The following is a 13159-nucleotide window of genomic DNA, read 5'->3' as shown; positions in this document are numbered from 1 at the left end:
GGGTCCTTGCTTGGATACCTTGCTGGTTGGTGATATGGGGACCTGGGGGCTGTGGGCTTCTTATCTGTGGTATCTGTGATCAGAGGGATGAGAGTGTCACTGGATCACAATCTGTGGGGCTCAGAGACTGTCCTTGTGAGCTTATTTGGGGGGTGGCGTTCCACAGGGGTCTGAGAATTTCCACTCTTGTGCATGTCGGGTGCCTCTCTGGATGTTGACACTTAAGACACAGCACCAGCACGTGACCCCAAGTTCTACTTTAGTGAAGTCAACCTCCTGACCCCAAACCCCAAATTTGCCACTACAAGCAAGCAGCCAGATTCCATGAAGCCTTCAGGCCCAAGAATTGACCTCATGAGTCCCACACATCCAGGTGCTCAGGTGACTTCTCCCTGCGTTCTCATGGACACATTGGACTCAGCATCTTCCATCTAATGAGCCACACACCCACGCTGCCTGCACCCAGTAAGCTCCACTGCTTCCCTGTGTCCATTCCTGTGCTGCACACCATGGCTACTAGAGGAGCCTATGGAAGACTGCTCCCATTTCTCCCTTGATCTCAGGCCTGTAAAGGCCCCAAGCTTAGAGTGAGGACAGCAGGTGTCGCCACTCATCCAGCCTTGTCATGCTCTGTGTCCCATCCTGCAAATGCTGGCTTTCCCAGTCCACCCACTGCCCCCCTCCGCCGCCCCCATCTACCCTGCATCTGCAGCCCCTTGGGCCCTGGAATCAGCCTGGAACCCCGGGAAGCTGGTCTAGGAGCAGTGGTGGTTCCAGGCCTTGGTGAGGCACTTTCCCTCAGGTACACGGTGTTCTATCTCCGTAGATACCTTGGTGCCAGACTGGATGCTGAGAGGCCTGTTCTCTCACACTGTGTATAAGCCACAGTGAGGACGTGTGATGTGTGAATGTGATTAGCTTTGCATTCCTGATTTAGGGACGGTAAGACAGACACTTAAAGAGAAGTTTGGATTGTAGATGGGTTAAGGTCTCATCCTCCCTCGTTAGCAGGGAGAGCCGTTCCTTTATGACCCAGCCTCTAGTTTGATATGTGGGCTTCTCATTGACTCACGGGTGTGTGGTGTAGATATTTTCTAATACACAGATGTGCGCAGGTGTGCAGATTCAGGTAAGGTAAAGATGTGCTCAGTTGAGCAGATACTCAGGTAACGTATGGATGTGCCTGGATGTGTGGTATAGGTTCAGATAAGATACAGATGTGCTCAGGTGTGCAGAAATTCAGGTGAGGTACAGGTGTGCTCAGGCATGTGGGACAGGTATGGTACAGATAATCTCAGGTATGGTGCAGATACTCTCTGATAAGGTAGGGGTGTGTTCAGATGTGTGGTGATACTATCAGGTAAGATATGGGTGTGCTCAGGTGTGTGGTACAGATCCTCTCAGTGGGAGTCCAGGGTTTTGGCCAGTGAAGGCGTAGCAGGGAGTGGGGGATGGTGCATGGGAGAGGCTGGGCAGCCTCTGAGGGCTGTGTTGAGGGGACCCAACTCTACTCATTGCAATGCCAGAGAGGCAGGTGAGCTTTGGGGGTCGCGGGGACCCTGCTGGAGGGCAGGGCTCCCTGAAGGGTGGTGAGCAAGACCTGAGCCACCAGGCTGCCCTGGCAGGAGGGCAGGAAGGTACAGGGCTCCAGACGCAGCCCACAAGTAGTTGGCCACACGGGGGCAGTGCATCACACCTCAGAGGGACACCAGCCACCTCACTCCGACCTGCCAGGATGGAATTCACAGAAACTACCCAGAAACCAGGGACAGGGGCTCAAAGTGGGAAGGCAACAACATTCCTAGACACACTGACTTTTGCAGCTTTTCATTTATTAAGTTGCTCTGCTCAAGGTGCATCTCGTCCACTTGGATTTAGGTGTTCGGGATGAGGGGAAGCAGCACTGCAGGGCAGCTAGCCTGGCCTGGCAAGGTCACAGGGAGGTGAAGCCAGGCAAGCTGCCGAGGCCACCACTGTACCCCGTCCCTGTCCCGTTTCCCTTCCTTTGTTCCCCATAACTCCTCCCCAGTCCCCCATCCCTAGTCCTCTGTTCCTGGTCTCTAGTCCCTCATTCTCAGTCCCAAGTCCCCTGTCTCTCCCCAGTCCCCTGGTCACTGCTCCCAGTCACATGCTGTCATGGCTCCCTCTCTGGCCCAGCTTCTGATGTGTTGACCCAGCCTCTAATTTGATATGTGAAGAAATGAAAAACCTACTCAAGACCCCTGGAGTTCTTGCCCAGTTGTTCATGAAGAGGACAATAATCCCAGAACAGTCAGGACGTCTGACCTTGACCTCCACTGTGGTCACCACTAAAGTCACCTTCGCCAGTTGGGAAAGTCACCAGTCTCAGTTTAGATGAGTCTGGCCAAGGAGAGCAGGTGGGGGTCAGGACAGAGGGGGTGTCACCACCAGGGGTCAGGCTGGCAGAGATGGTGGCTGTTACCCTTCACCTAGGGAGGGCGAGGGTTGCAGGGGGAGCAGAGGTCAAATCTGTTCTCCCTGTTATGTGGCTGAGTCAGTCCCCATGGAGTTCCTACTAGGCTCTCCTCTTGCCAAGGACCCCTCTGACCAAGGTGCCCATGCAGATGGGCTGTCGGGATGCCCTGGAAGGCGGGGACTTGAGAAGATGGGCAATGTGTGCCTTCCTGGTATCTAGACCCTCAGCCCGCCTGACAGAGATGGTTCTGGAGCCAGCTTGGAGTTTGCTGCTTCTCTAGTACTTAAGTGCATTATGGACTTACTCATGCATGCACATGTAAGTGTGAATGTGCGTGTGTATGAGTTTGTATGGGGGGTGTGTGTGTGTGTGTGATGTCTGACCCCATAGACTAGAGGCTCCAGGAAGCCAGCCTGTGTCTGCCTCTAAGAGTGGGAACATACATACCTGGGGGATGGAATTCATACCTGAGTGTGTGTGTATGTGGTAAAACATACAGAACATAAAATTTACTATTTTAACTATGTTTAAGCATTCGTTGGCAGTAAGCACATTCACATCGTTGTGCGTTTGTCACTTCTATCATCTCAAGAACTTTTCCATCTTCCCAAAATGAAAGTCTGTCCCCAGGAAACACTAACTCCCCACCCCTGACCCCCAGCCCTGGCACCTACCATCTGCTTTCTATCTCTTGGAATTTGATGACCCTTAGGGACCTCATGTGAGTGATACCACAGTATTTATCCTTTTGTAATTGGCTTATTTCACTCAGAATTATAGCTGCAAGGTTAATCCATGTAGCAGTATGTGTCAGAATTTCCTTCCCTTTAAAGACCGAATAATATTCCATTGTTTACATGTACCACATTTTTCTCATCCATTCATTTGTCAATAGACATTTGGTTTGTTTCCATCTTTTGGCCATTGTGAATAGTTGCTGTGAACATGGATGTAGAAATATATCAAGTCTCTTCTTTCAACTCCTTTGGTTCTATACTCAGAAGTGGTAGATTATATGGTAATTCTATGTTAAATTTTTTGAGAAACCTCCATACTGTTTTCACAGCAGCTGCACCATCTTACATTTCTACCAACAGTGCATGGGCCTCCAACTTGACATCACTTAAAAAAAAGAAGTCATTCGAATGGGTGTGAAGCAGTATCTCATTGTGGTTTGATTTGTATTCCCCTAATGATTAGAGATGTTGAGCATCTGTCTATGTGGTTATTGGCCATGTGTATATATTCTTTGGAGAAATGTCTATTCAAGTCCTTTGTCCATTTTTTAATTGGTTGTCTTTTTACTTTGCAGTTGCAGGAGCTCTTTAATCCTTTATCAGATATATGAGTTGCAATTATTTTCTCCTATGATAGGTTGCATTTTCTCTCTTTTGTTAGTGTCCTTTGTGCACAAAATTTTAAATTTTAATGTAATTTGTTTCCTTTTGTGGCCTGTGTTTTGGGTGTCATTATATCAATGTCAAATCAATGTCATGAAGCTTTCCCTCTACCTTTTCTTCTAAGAGTTTTATCTTTATGTGGAGATCATGGATACATTTTGAGTTAATATTTGCATTTGGGTCCAACTTCACTCTTCTGCATGTGGAGACCCCGTTGTCCCCACCATCGTTTCTTGGAAAAACTTATTTTCCTATTGCATGGTCTTGGCACCCTTGTCAAATGCCATTGACCACATATGTGAGACATGTGAGGGTTTATTTCTGGGCTCTCTATTCTGTTCCATTGGTCTATATTTACTTTTTTTTTTTTATAGATAGGAAAATGGAGATGCAGAGAGGACCTGTAATTTGGCTGAGGTTACATGATCAGCAGTGGTTAGGCTGGGGTTTTGACCCTGCCCTGTTCACACTGGAAGGTGGGGAATGCAGGGGCCACATCTGACCTGTCAGCTTTTCTCACCAGATGGCATGAAGGCCAGCAGGTTTGTTTAAAATAGGTCGCCCGAGCTGCCCATAATTCAGGAAGATTTTAAGATGGCAAAGTTCCCCTTGACATTGCCATCAACAATGTAAAGAACCAGAGCGGGAAACAAAGCTCAGTCTCTGATGACATCAGGAGACACCTTTTCCCAAATCCCAGGATAAACAATTCAGGGGAGAAGGGAGAAGGTGCCAGTCCATGCAGAGCCTGGTAGGCTCAGAAGGGTGGTGGCAGCAAAGAGTGGGGCAAGGAGGGGCTGCATACAAGGGGACTGAGGGAGTCCCGGGGTCTTCCTGCAGGACAAGCCCCCACCCCAGGCAGGGGTTCTGAGAAACCACCATCCTGAGAACGTGCTGTGATGCCATCCAGCAAGCCCCCCACTCAGATGGGCGGTCCAGGGCAGCGCTGCCCTCCTGTATGCAGCCTGGCAGAGTTCACCTGACATTTGTAAAATGCAATTTAGGGACAGAAGAAGCATTTAGAATCCTACAGTCTATAGCCAGCAGCTCAGATGGCTGAAGACACTAACTACATCCATTAAAAAAAATGAACCAACCCTTTTAGAAAAGAATACAGAATGAAAATTGTAGAAATTAAAAAACAATGTCTGGTAGCAAAAAAAAAATGAAAGAACAGAGAAAAGTATAGGGAAAAAAGTTTCAAAACAAAAGGGGGTGCATTTTCCAGAAGAGGTGAGGCTTGGTTTGGGAGGAAGGGTGCACTGGTGTCCAACACTGTGGATGGACAAGTTTGCCTTGAGGACCATAGGGGACAAGGAGACCCTAACCCTCCCCTGAGGACTGGCACAGGCCCACGGGAGGCTCAGGGACAGGACGGCTGTGCCAGCAGCAGCAAACATCAGGTATGTGGAGGGAAAGTTGTTTCCACCTTCAATTCTGCCCTGGTCTAGCCATCCACCAGCTGTGCAAGTGGATTAAAAGTCTTTAAGAAGTTTTCTTCCTGCATTCCTTTTGCTCTTGGAGGGTGCACTCCAGCAAAAGTGAGTAAACCAAGAATAAGACCTGGGGCTCAGGAAACAAAACCAACATGGGCCAGGCCAAGGGCAGCTGGGAGAGCAGGCAGCGGCCTGGAGGGAGCTGTCCCTGTGTGTGTGGGATGGAGATGGCTCGATTCACGGAATCCTGCGGAAGGCTCACCGACAGAATTTACAGAGCTGCCAAAGGATGTGGAGGACAACAGCAGGTTCAAAGAAAACCAAGCCAGTGAGTCTTTGTTCAGTTGGATGGGGGTTGTACAAGAAAGGAAATAAAATATAGTAAATATGTCAGGAAATTAAGTATAGTAAGCTGGCCCTTCCTTCCTCCCCCTCCTCCCCACTTCTCTCCCCCTCTCTTTTCCTCCCCCTCCCTTTCTCTCTGTCCTTCCTTCCCCCCCCCCCCCGTCTCCCCCTTCCGCCCCCTCCCCCTCCTCCCCCCACTATGTGCTATGGCGCTGTAGCAGGGTACAAGGCGAATGAAGATTTCTGTACTGTCCCCCACCTTAAACCCAAATGTCAGGTAGTGAAGGGCATAAGGGTGGCCTCTTCTACAATAAAAGGGGGTCTTTAAGCTGAAGCAGGACAGGCCGGAATGTGCAGGGAAGAGCATTCCAGTCAGAGGGAACAGCACCTGCAAACCCTGAAGGATCTTGGCTCTGCCCTCTTCAGAAGTGTGGGTTCCACATCTTCCACTTCCTTGGAAGGAGGGGCTATCCTGGCCCCCCAGGAGTGGCTTCCCTGCTGGGCACCCTGTGTTTGCTGAGACCTTGATGGTCTGCTTCGGGTGGGGAATCCATCCTGCTTCTCTGCGAGCAGGAGGGTCTACAACGGATGGTCCCCTGGTGGAGGCCTGAGACATGCCTTTGAGATGCATCAGCTGGCAGAGATCGGGCTCTGTGGGGCTTCGGGGTCACCAGAGCCTGGGCTGTTGGCACCAGGGTGGGAGCACTGAGAGGTGGAGGTGAGTGGCAGGGTCAGACCAGCCCACGCCCTGAGGGTATCTCACCTCCTCACCCTCTGTACTGCCAGTCGGCCACAACCAACACCTTTGGCGTCCAGGAACAACCCCTGAATTACATTTAATTGACTCCAATGTCCCTGGGCCAGCAGAGCTCCTGGCCTCCCAGGATGGGCATCTACGGGACAGACCTTCCCTTTCCTTCACCTCCATGTCGGGGCCTCCTGAGGATGGAGAGTCTGGGGGAGGCTCCTGGAGCCTCAGCGGCTGCAAGGCCATGCTTTGAGTGGTCACAGCTCATGTAGCTAGCTGTCACACCCCTGAGCTCTCCCTTGGGATGGCCCCATCTGAGACGCACACATTGAGGAGGGAGGGGGCCACCTCAGGGTTTCCTCTTTCCCCAGCACTCATTCCTTTCACTCCGGGAGGACAACTGACTCAGGAAAGAGGAACTCCTCCTCAGCTGGTGGCAGCTGGAGGACTCAGGCCCACAGAGCCTGTTTGCAGTGGGGGCCGGCGGGGGGCGTCCTGACTGTGGAGGGAGAGGGAATGGGTATCTACTAAGAAGTTCTGAGAAGGCTGCAATGACGGGCATGTCCGGCTGCACGTGGACCCTCGGGGTGGGAATAGGGGCCAGGCAGGCTCGATGAAGAAGGTGTAGGAGACGCCTGGATGTACACTGCAGACTGTTGTGTGCGCACAGCACCTGTGTGAACAGGAAGCTGCCGGAGGGGAGACGTGCCCGCTGAGCTCCTGGGAACACTGCCTTGGATGCGGGAGGGCAGGAGTCACTTTGTTCTGATTGGGTGCCCAGAGGCTCCCAGGAAGAGTGCTCCCCAGGAAGGGTGCTCCCCCGGAAGGGTGCTCCCCCGGGAGCCCTGGGACTGCAAGGGAAGCAGCCTTCCTGGAGAGGGTCCTCTGTTTCTGCTCAGTCCCATGGATTCCTGCTTTGGAAACCAACACGGGGTGGCTGAGGTGAGCAGCCTGTGCCTATCCAGGGCTGTATGAAGGAAGGAGCGGGGAGGTGGACACTGGTTTTCTTTGGCACCTTGGGCTGCACAACTTCACCTGTCTGGCTGCAGCCAATTCCCTGATGGGATGGGACAGGTAGGTGTCTCTTGACAAAAAGTAGGGGGTTCCTTGAGAGGTGTGTGTGTGTGGGGGGGGCAGTCTTCCCATGCAGGGGAAGTGTTGGCTCTTACTACAAAGCTCCAGTTCCTCAGGTGAATGATCATGCAGGTCTTTCTGCCCACCTTCCTAGATCCAAGGGCCCGCCCATAGGCCTGGTCTTCCCTTGGCCAACCCACGTCACCGTTGCCACTCCAAGAGGCGCCCCCCCCACATCATACGTGTGCTTACTTACTCTGTTTAACAAAATAAAACACTACCAAAAAGGTACAAAATTACCACGTGTTTCTTGTGAAAGTATTTAGGAATTATAGAAATTTAAAAAGTAAAAAGAAATTAAAAGTCCACCTGTAACCTTATAGTTATCCAATCAACTTCTCTGGGTATAATACGTGTTACAAAAATTGGACCAAGTCTCAACTCTTTATTTTAACTACTTAAAACATGCAGCAATATAGCTGTACCTTGTTCCATGTCAAAAAATTATATAAAACCATTTACTCAGCCAACACTTTCAGCCCCTGCTCTGCTGCAGACGCCATGCTCTCCCTTGGAGACAGGCATAGAGAACAGTCCTGGGGAGTCCGCCTGTTAGACACAAGGAATAAAGAAACACGTGCTGTGGTTTCAGGGGTGCATACGGTATGAAAAACATCAGGGAGAGGAGGCGCATAGTGGTGGCTTCCATTTGGGGTTCTCTTTGAGGACACAAGAACAGGAGGCTGGCCCTGTGAATAGCTGGAGAAGGGCATTCTCCTGAGGGGACAGCAAGCACAAAGGTCCAGAGGCACATTGCTCATTCACAGGGCATCCGAGAAGCCAGGAGGAAGGAGCTGGGGGCTTCTGGAGGGGACAGCATTTTGCTCAGAGCCCGGGAAAGGGTCTGGAGTGACATCTTTGGCTGCAACTGTGGAGCAGGAGAGGCACGAAAGCCCTTCCAAGGCTGGCTGCGGCGATTCAAGGTCGGTCTATGGGGCTTGGATGAGGAAGGCGCCGGGTGCTGAGGTGCCGCCTCCGTGTACCACTGAGGGACTGGACGTGGGAGAGAGCAGAGGCCGGGCCCGGTGAGGACTGTGGCGCCAGAGTGGGCTGGGGTCTCTGGGGCCCCTCAGACGCTGGGCAGAGACCTCAGGATGTGAGGCCAGGCTCTGGGAGTGTTCTGGGAGCTCCAGGACAGGACACGGGGTCCGGGCGGGGGTGGGGAGGTTGTGAAAGTCAGGAGTCTTCACCAGGACGGAGGAGGGGAGGGGGCCAGAGGACTGCAGGGTGGCAGGGAGGAGGAGGAGGGAGCACGCCCGAGGGGTTGGCAGGTATCCACTGCTGGAGGCCCAGGGAGGAAAGGCGAGGGGGCGGAGCGTGCGCTCGACCACACGGGTTCCCTGGTGCCCACGGCGTGCAGGCTGGCAGAGCAGGGAGTCTACGCCATGCGCACCCGCCTGGTGAGACCCTAAATACCCCGGATTGGGAAGTCGCACGAACGACGCTGCTGTACCTGGGAAGTTGAGGGTCAAAAGTATTATATGCTTTACTGTTTTACAGTTTGTAAAACCTTTTGATTCTCACAACAACCCCTAGGAGCTGGCGGGGCGGGACACGTTATCCTTCTGTTACCTATTCGGATGGGGACCTCCGGGGCCCCCCGGTTAGGGACCCTGGGCCTTGCACCTCCGCGCCTCGCGCAGGTGTGCGCTCTAGCTACTAGCGTGCAGGTGGGAGGGGAGCATGCCTGAGGGCGAGGAATAGAGGATGTGAGGGGAGCGTGGGGGCCTCGAGAGGCGCAGGGGACCACCCACCCCATAGTGGACAGTTCCCTGTGGAGGCCACGAGGACAGAGGGATGAAGGGCGGGACCACGCAGAAGCGCACACAGACCTGGAGGACTAGGGGACGCGAGGGGCGCAGGGCGCGACCCCACCGGGCTCACTCAGACCCGGAGGATCCGAGGACGAAAGGGATGCGCGCGCGCGCGCGCGCCCCCTGCCGCCTCTGGGTCCGTCGGCTCCGGGGCGGGGCGGGCTCGCGTGCCGGGGTGGGGCCGTCCGCCGCAGCCGCCGCCTGGTCCCCGAGATGCGAGAGCCCGCAGCCACGCTGCTACAGCTCCTGGCCCGGGCGGGCTTTCCCCACGGGCGCGCCTGAGCCTCCGAGCCGAGCGGCCCCGGTAAGTGCCCTGGGCGGGCTCCGCGGCCCCGCAGCGCGATGGAGACTCTCGTGGGGAGCCCTCCTCCTACAGGTCCTCCTACCCCATCCTCCCTTAGATTACCCTCCTCCCACCCCATCCCCACGTCTCAAGGCCCTGGGGTCCAACGGGCAGCTTCTCACGTAAAAATAAAAACGGAACTTTTGAGGAAAGACGGTCCACTTCCACTGCTCATGGTCCACTTCCACTGCTCATGGTCCACTTCCACTGCTCACAGTCCCTCAGTCCCCCAACCCATAGCCTCAGTCCCCGTTCTCCCCCTGCCCCCCCACCCCCTTGTAGTGAATTGAAGCTCATGCTTGTGACCCACTCGCACTGGGGGAGTTGGTCTATTTGCCCTCAGTCTTAGCCCAGTTTCTTTCAGAAATGTTTTGGGCAGATGCTGGCGGGAGGCTTTGAACCCACGCCCGAGCCTTCACCAGGACAGCTGGGGGTGGGAAAGGCTGGGCTGGGGGCTCCCAGGGCCGCTGTGGCACAGCTTGGCCCCTGGCACAGCTCAGCCCCTGCTTCCTGGCAGGGAGCACCAGGCCTAGTTCTCACACTTGGGAAGGGCGGAAGGGCCCGTGTTCCAGGAATTCGCTCGGTTGCCGTTAGTCGCACCAAGAAAGTTTTTCCCTAAAGTCTTGTTTCGAGTGGCTGAATATCCCAGATTGTGGATACTTCCTGAGTGGCACAGACCCTCAGGGACCTGTCCACCCTGGAGTTGCCCCTGTGACCACCAGGGGGTGGGGCAGGTACTGGTTAGGGTCAGAGGTCAGAGGCCTTGGGCAGTTCGGCCTTTGGGTCTCTCCTGTTTCCTGGTTGGTTCCAAGGTCTGGGGCTGGTGATATTGTATTTGCCCCCTGGAAGCATCAGGCAGGCCTCCAGCTGCTAGTGTCATCATTGGGGGCGTGAGGTGGGGGCGATGGCTTCTGTGAGACCAGCTACGGTCTCTGGTCGTGTGTGCTCTGGGTGTCTGTCTCCAGGTTCTGGGTACTCTGGACTTTTCCATGAAGGGCACTCTCCAGGAGGCTCTGGCAGAGGCAGGCCCTTGAACTTGCCTGGCCACTGCCCCACGTCCGTCCGCCACTGGGGCCTCAGGCCGGGGCCGGAGCCTGCCTGTCACAGTGGAGGAGGAGACCTGGTGGCGATGTGCAGGCCATCGCCCCTGGCGGGCAGGGGCAGCCCCGATGTCGGGGGCTTGGCCGTGTCCTGTGGCCCTCCTGAGGTGGCTGGAAGTCACCTTATTTTACGGAGGAGCTGTTTGAGCCGCTCACTGGCGGGGTTTGTACCCAGACTGTGTGTGGCTTCTGTCCAGGCTTGGTCCCAGAGTGGTGCACACCCTGTGGAAAGAGGGTGGGGGGCACTGCTGGGTGGGGAGGATTTTTGTTTGTGTCTTGCTTATACATATTTTCTCAAATGGGCAGTTATTCCTTTTACCTCCTATAAGAGAAAAGTTTGTGTGAAAATTCAGATTTCTCTGAGACATAGCTCAGAGCTTGGTGGGGGTGGAAGTCTCACAAGCCACTTGGTCAGGCCCAGCGCACCTGTTGTTGGCGTGTGTGGCACCCAGCCCCTGTGTGCCCCCACCCCGGCACCGCCCCTGGCTGCAGGAGGACTCTGGCCCGGCGCAGACGCAGGCCACGAGGAGCCTAGTGGGGAGGGTCTCTGGCCCCCTTAGGCAGAGAAGCAAGCTGGTCCTGGGCTGGGACCTGAGACCCTTCTCGGAGGGGCATTTCTGTGGGGGAGGGGGTCTGGTTCAATCCAAGGAGCCTTCATCTTTTTGAAGAGAATGCACAGATACTTAGTAAAACAGAGAAACCAGCGCATAGTATCCGCTTCCTATATTTATGATTCCTGGGTTAGGAACTCTGCATGGATCAGACTCTACACTGTTAACTCAGCTGGGACTGTGGCTAGGGGGGTGGTGGAGGCGTCAGTGGTGGCTTCCACACCCCCAGTGGAGAGGTACCTGGAGATATTTATCTGCTCTTGGTGCTTTTTGCCATAACCTGTGTTTTTAGGGCCCTTTGAGCACTGAGCTAGAGACACTGAGGGAGAATGTGGTTTTGTGCGGGGGCAGGTGGTGTGCAAGGTTGTGGAGGGGCCACACAGGGAGGAGCCTGGGATCCTGTCTCAGCTCCTGCTGTGGGGAGGAGGGTTTTGGATGGAGGGTGAGGGGCTCAGTGCCTGAGGGTCCCCTGGTCCCCTCCTCGTCTTTCCAGTTGTCCCCCCACCCCACACCATTCCTGCTCCGAGGCTCAGGCTGATTTGGGGGGATGGTGGTGCTGTGGACAACGTCTGGTGCTGGGATCTCTTGGGGCTGGTGCAGGTCAGCTGTCTCCTTCACCTTTGACTTCGAGGGGTGGGCTGAATGGGTTACTGGGGGCCTGGCCTGTCTCGGGGTTCAGGCAAACCTCCCCGGCCTGTTCTCCCCCTGGCTGGGGATGGGCCTGGGTTCAGCTCAGGACTCTCCTGACTGAACTGGGAGGCCGTGCACTTCAGACGGGAGGGTCTTGCATATTGGCATCCAGCCACCAAGGGCCCGACCTGGCTTCTCGGAGGAGTGCAGGCGGGGTGGCCCTGGCACTGGGTGAGGCTGAGAAGGCTGGGCCTCCTGAAGCATCCATCTACCTGTTCCTGCTGCAGCCTGTGGCCAGCTGGACCCCATCTCCACTCACCCACCCCATCCTGCGGCTCAGGTCGCTGTTCCTTCTACAGCACCATCGCCATCCTGCCCCACCATCCTCCACTCCCTCCGTGCAGAGCTCCCTGCAGGCATTGCCCTCTCTGCTGCACCCTGTCTGTCTTACCATTCTGGAAACTTTATTTATATTTGCATGTAAATTTGTGCTGTACCTTTTTAAAAATGCTCACCCAAGGATATGTTTATTGATTTTTAGAGAGAAAGGAAGAGGGGTTGCGGAGAGAGACATCGATGTGAGAGAAACATCAATACGTTGCCTCCCATACATGCCCTGGCTGGGAATTGAACCCAAAAACCTAAGTATGTGCCCTGACCAGGAGTCAAACCCACAACCTTTTGGTGCATGGGATGACACTTCAACAACCTGGACTACCAGGCCAGGGCGTACTTTTTTTTATTGAGGTAAAATTCGCATAATTTAACCATTTAAAAGAGTATATAGACCTGGCTGGTGTGGCTCAGTGGATTGAGCTCTGGCCTGGGAACCAAAGGGTCACTGGTTGCATTCCTAGTCAGGGCACATACCTGGGTTGCAGGCCAGGTCCCCAATAGGGGATGCACAAGAGGCAACCACACATTGAAATTTCTCTCCCTCCTCTTTCTCCCTCCCTTTCCCTCTCTAAAAATAAATAAATAAAATCTTTTTAAAGTAGTGTATGTAGTTCAGTGGCATATATTTAGTATATTGCCAGAGTTGTGCAGCTACCACCTCTGTCTAATTCCAAAATATTTTCTTCACCCCAAAGGGACACTCTGTACCCATTAGCGATCACTCCCCATCCCTCCCTCCAGCCCCTGGTAACCATGAATCTACTT

This window comes from Pteronotus mesoamericanus, unplaced genomic scaffold (genome assembly GCF_021234165.1).
Source record: "Pteronotus mesoamericanus isolate MK-2021 breed Mesoamerican mustached bat unplaced genomic scaffold, CSHL_Meso_final contig_50, whole genome shotgun sequence".
In the NCBI taxonomy this organism is placed as follows: domain Eukaryota; kingdom Metazoa; phylum Chordata; class Mammalia; order Chiroptera; family Mormoopidae; genus Pteronotus; species Pteronotus mesoamericanus.
The sequence above is the reverse complement of the archived record's forward strand: the minus strand, read 5'-3'. Positions refer to the sequence as shown.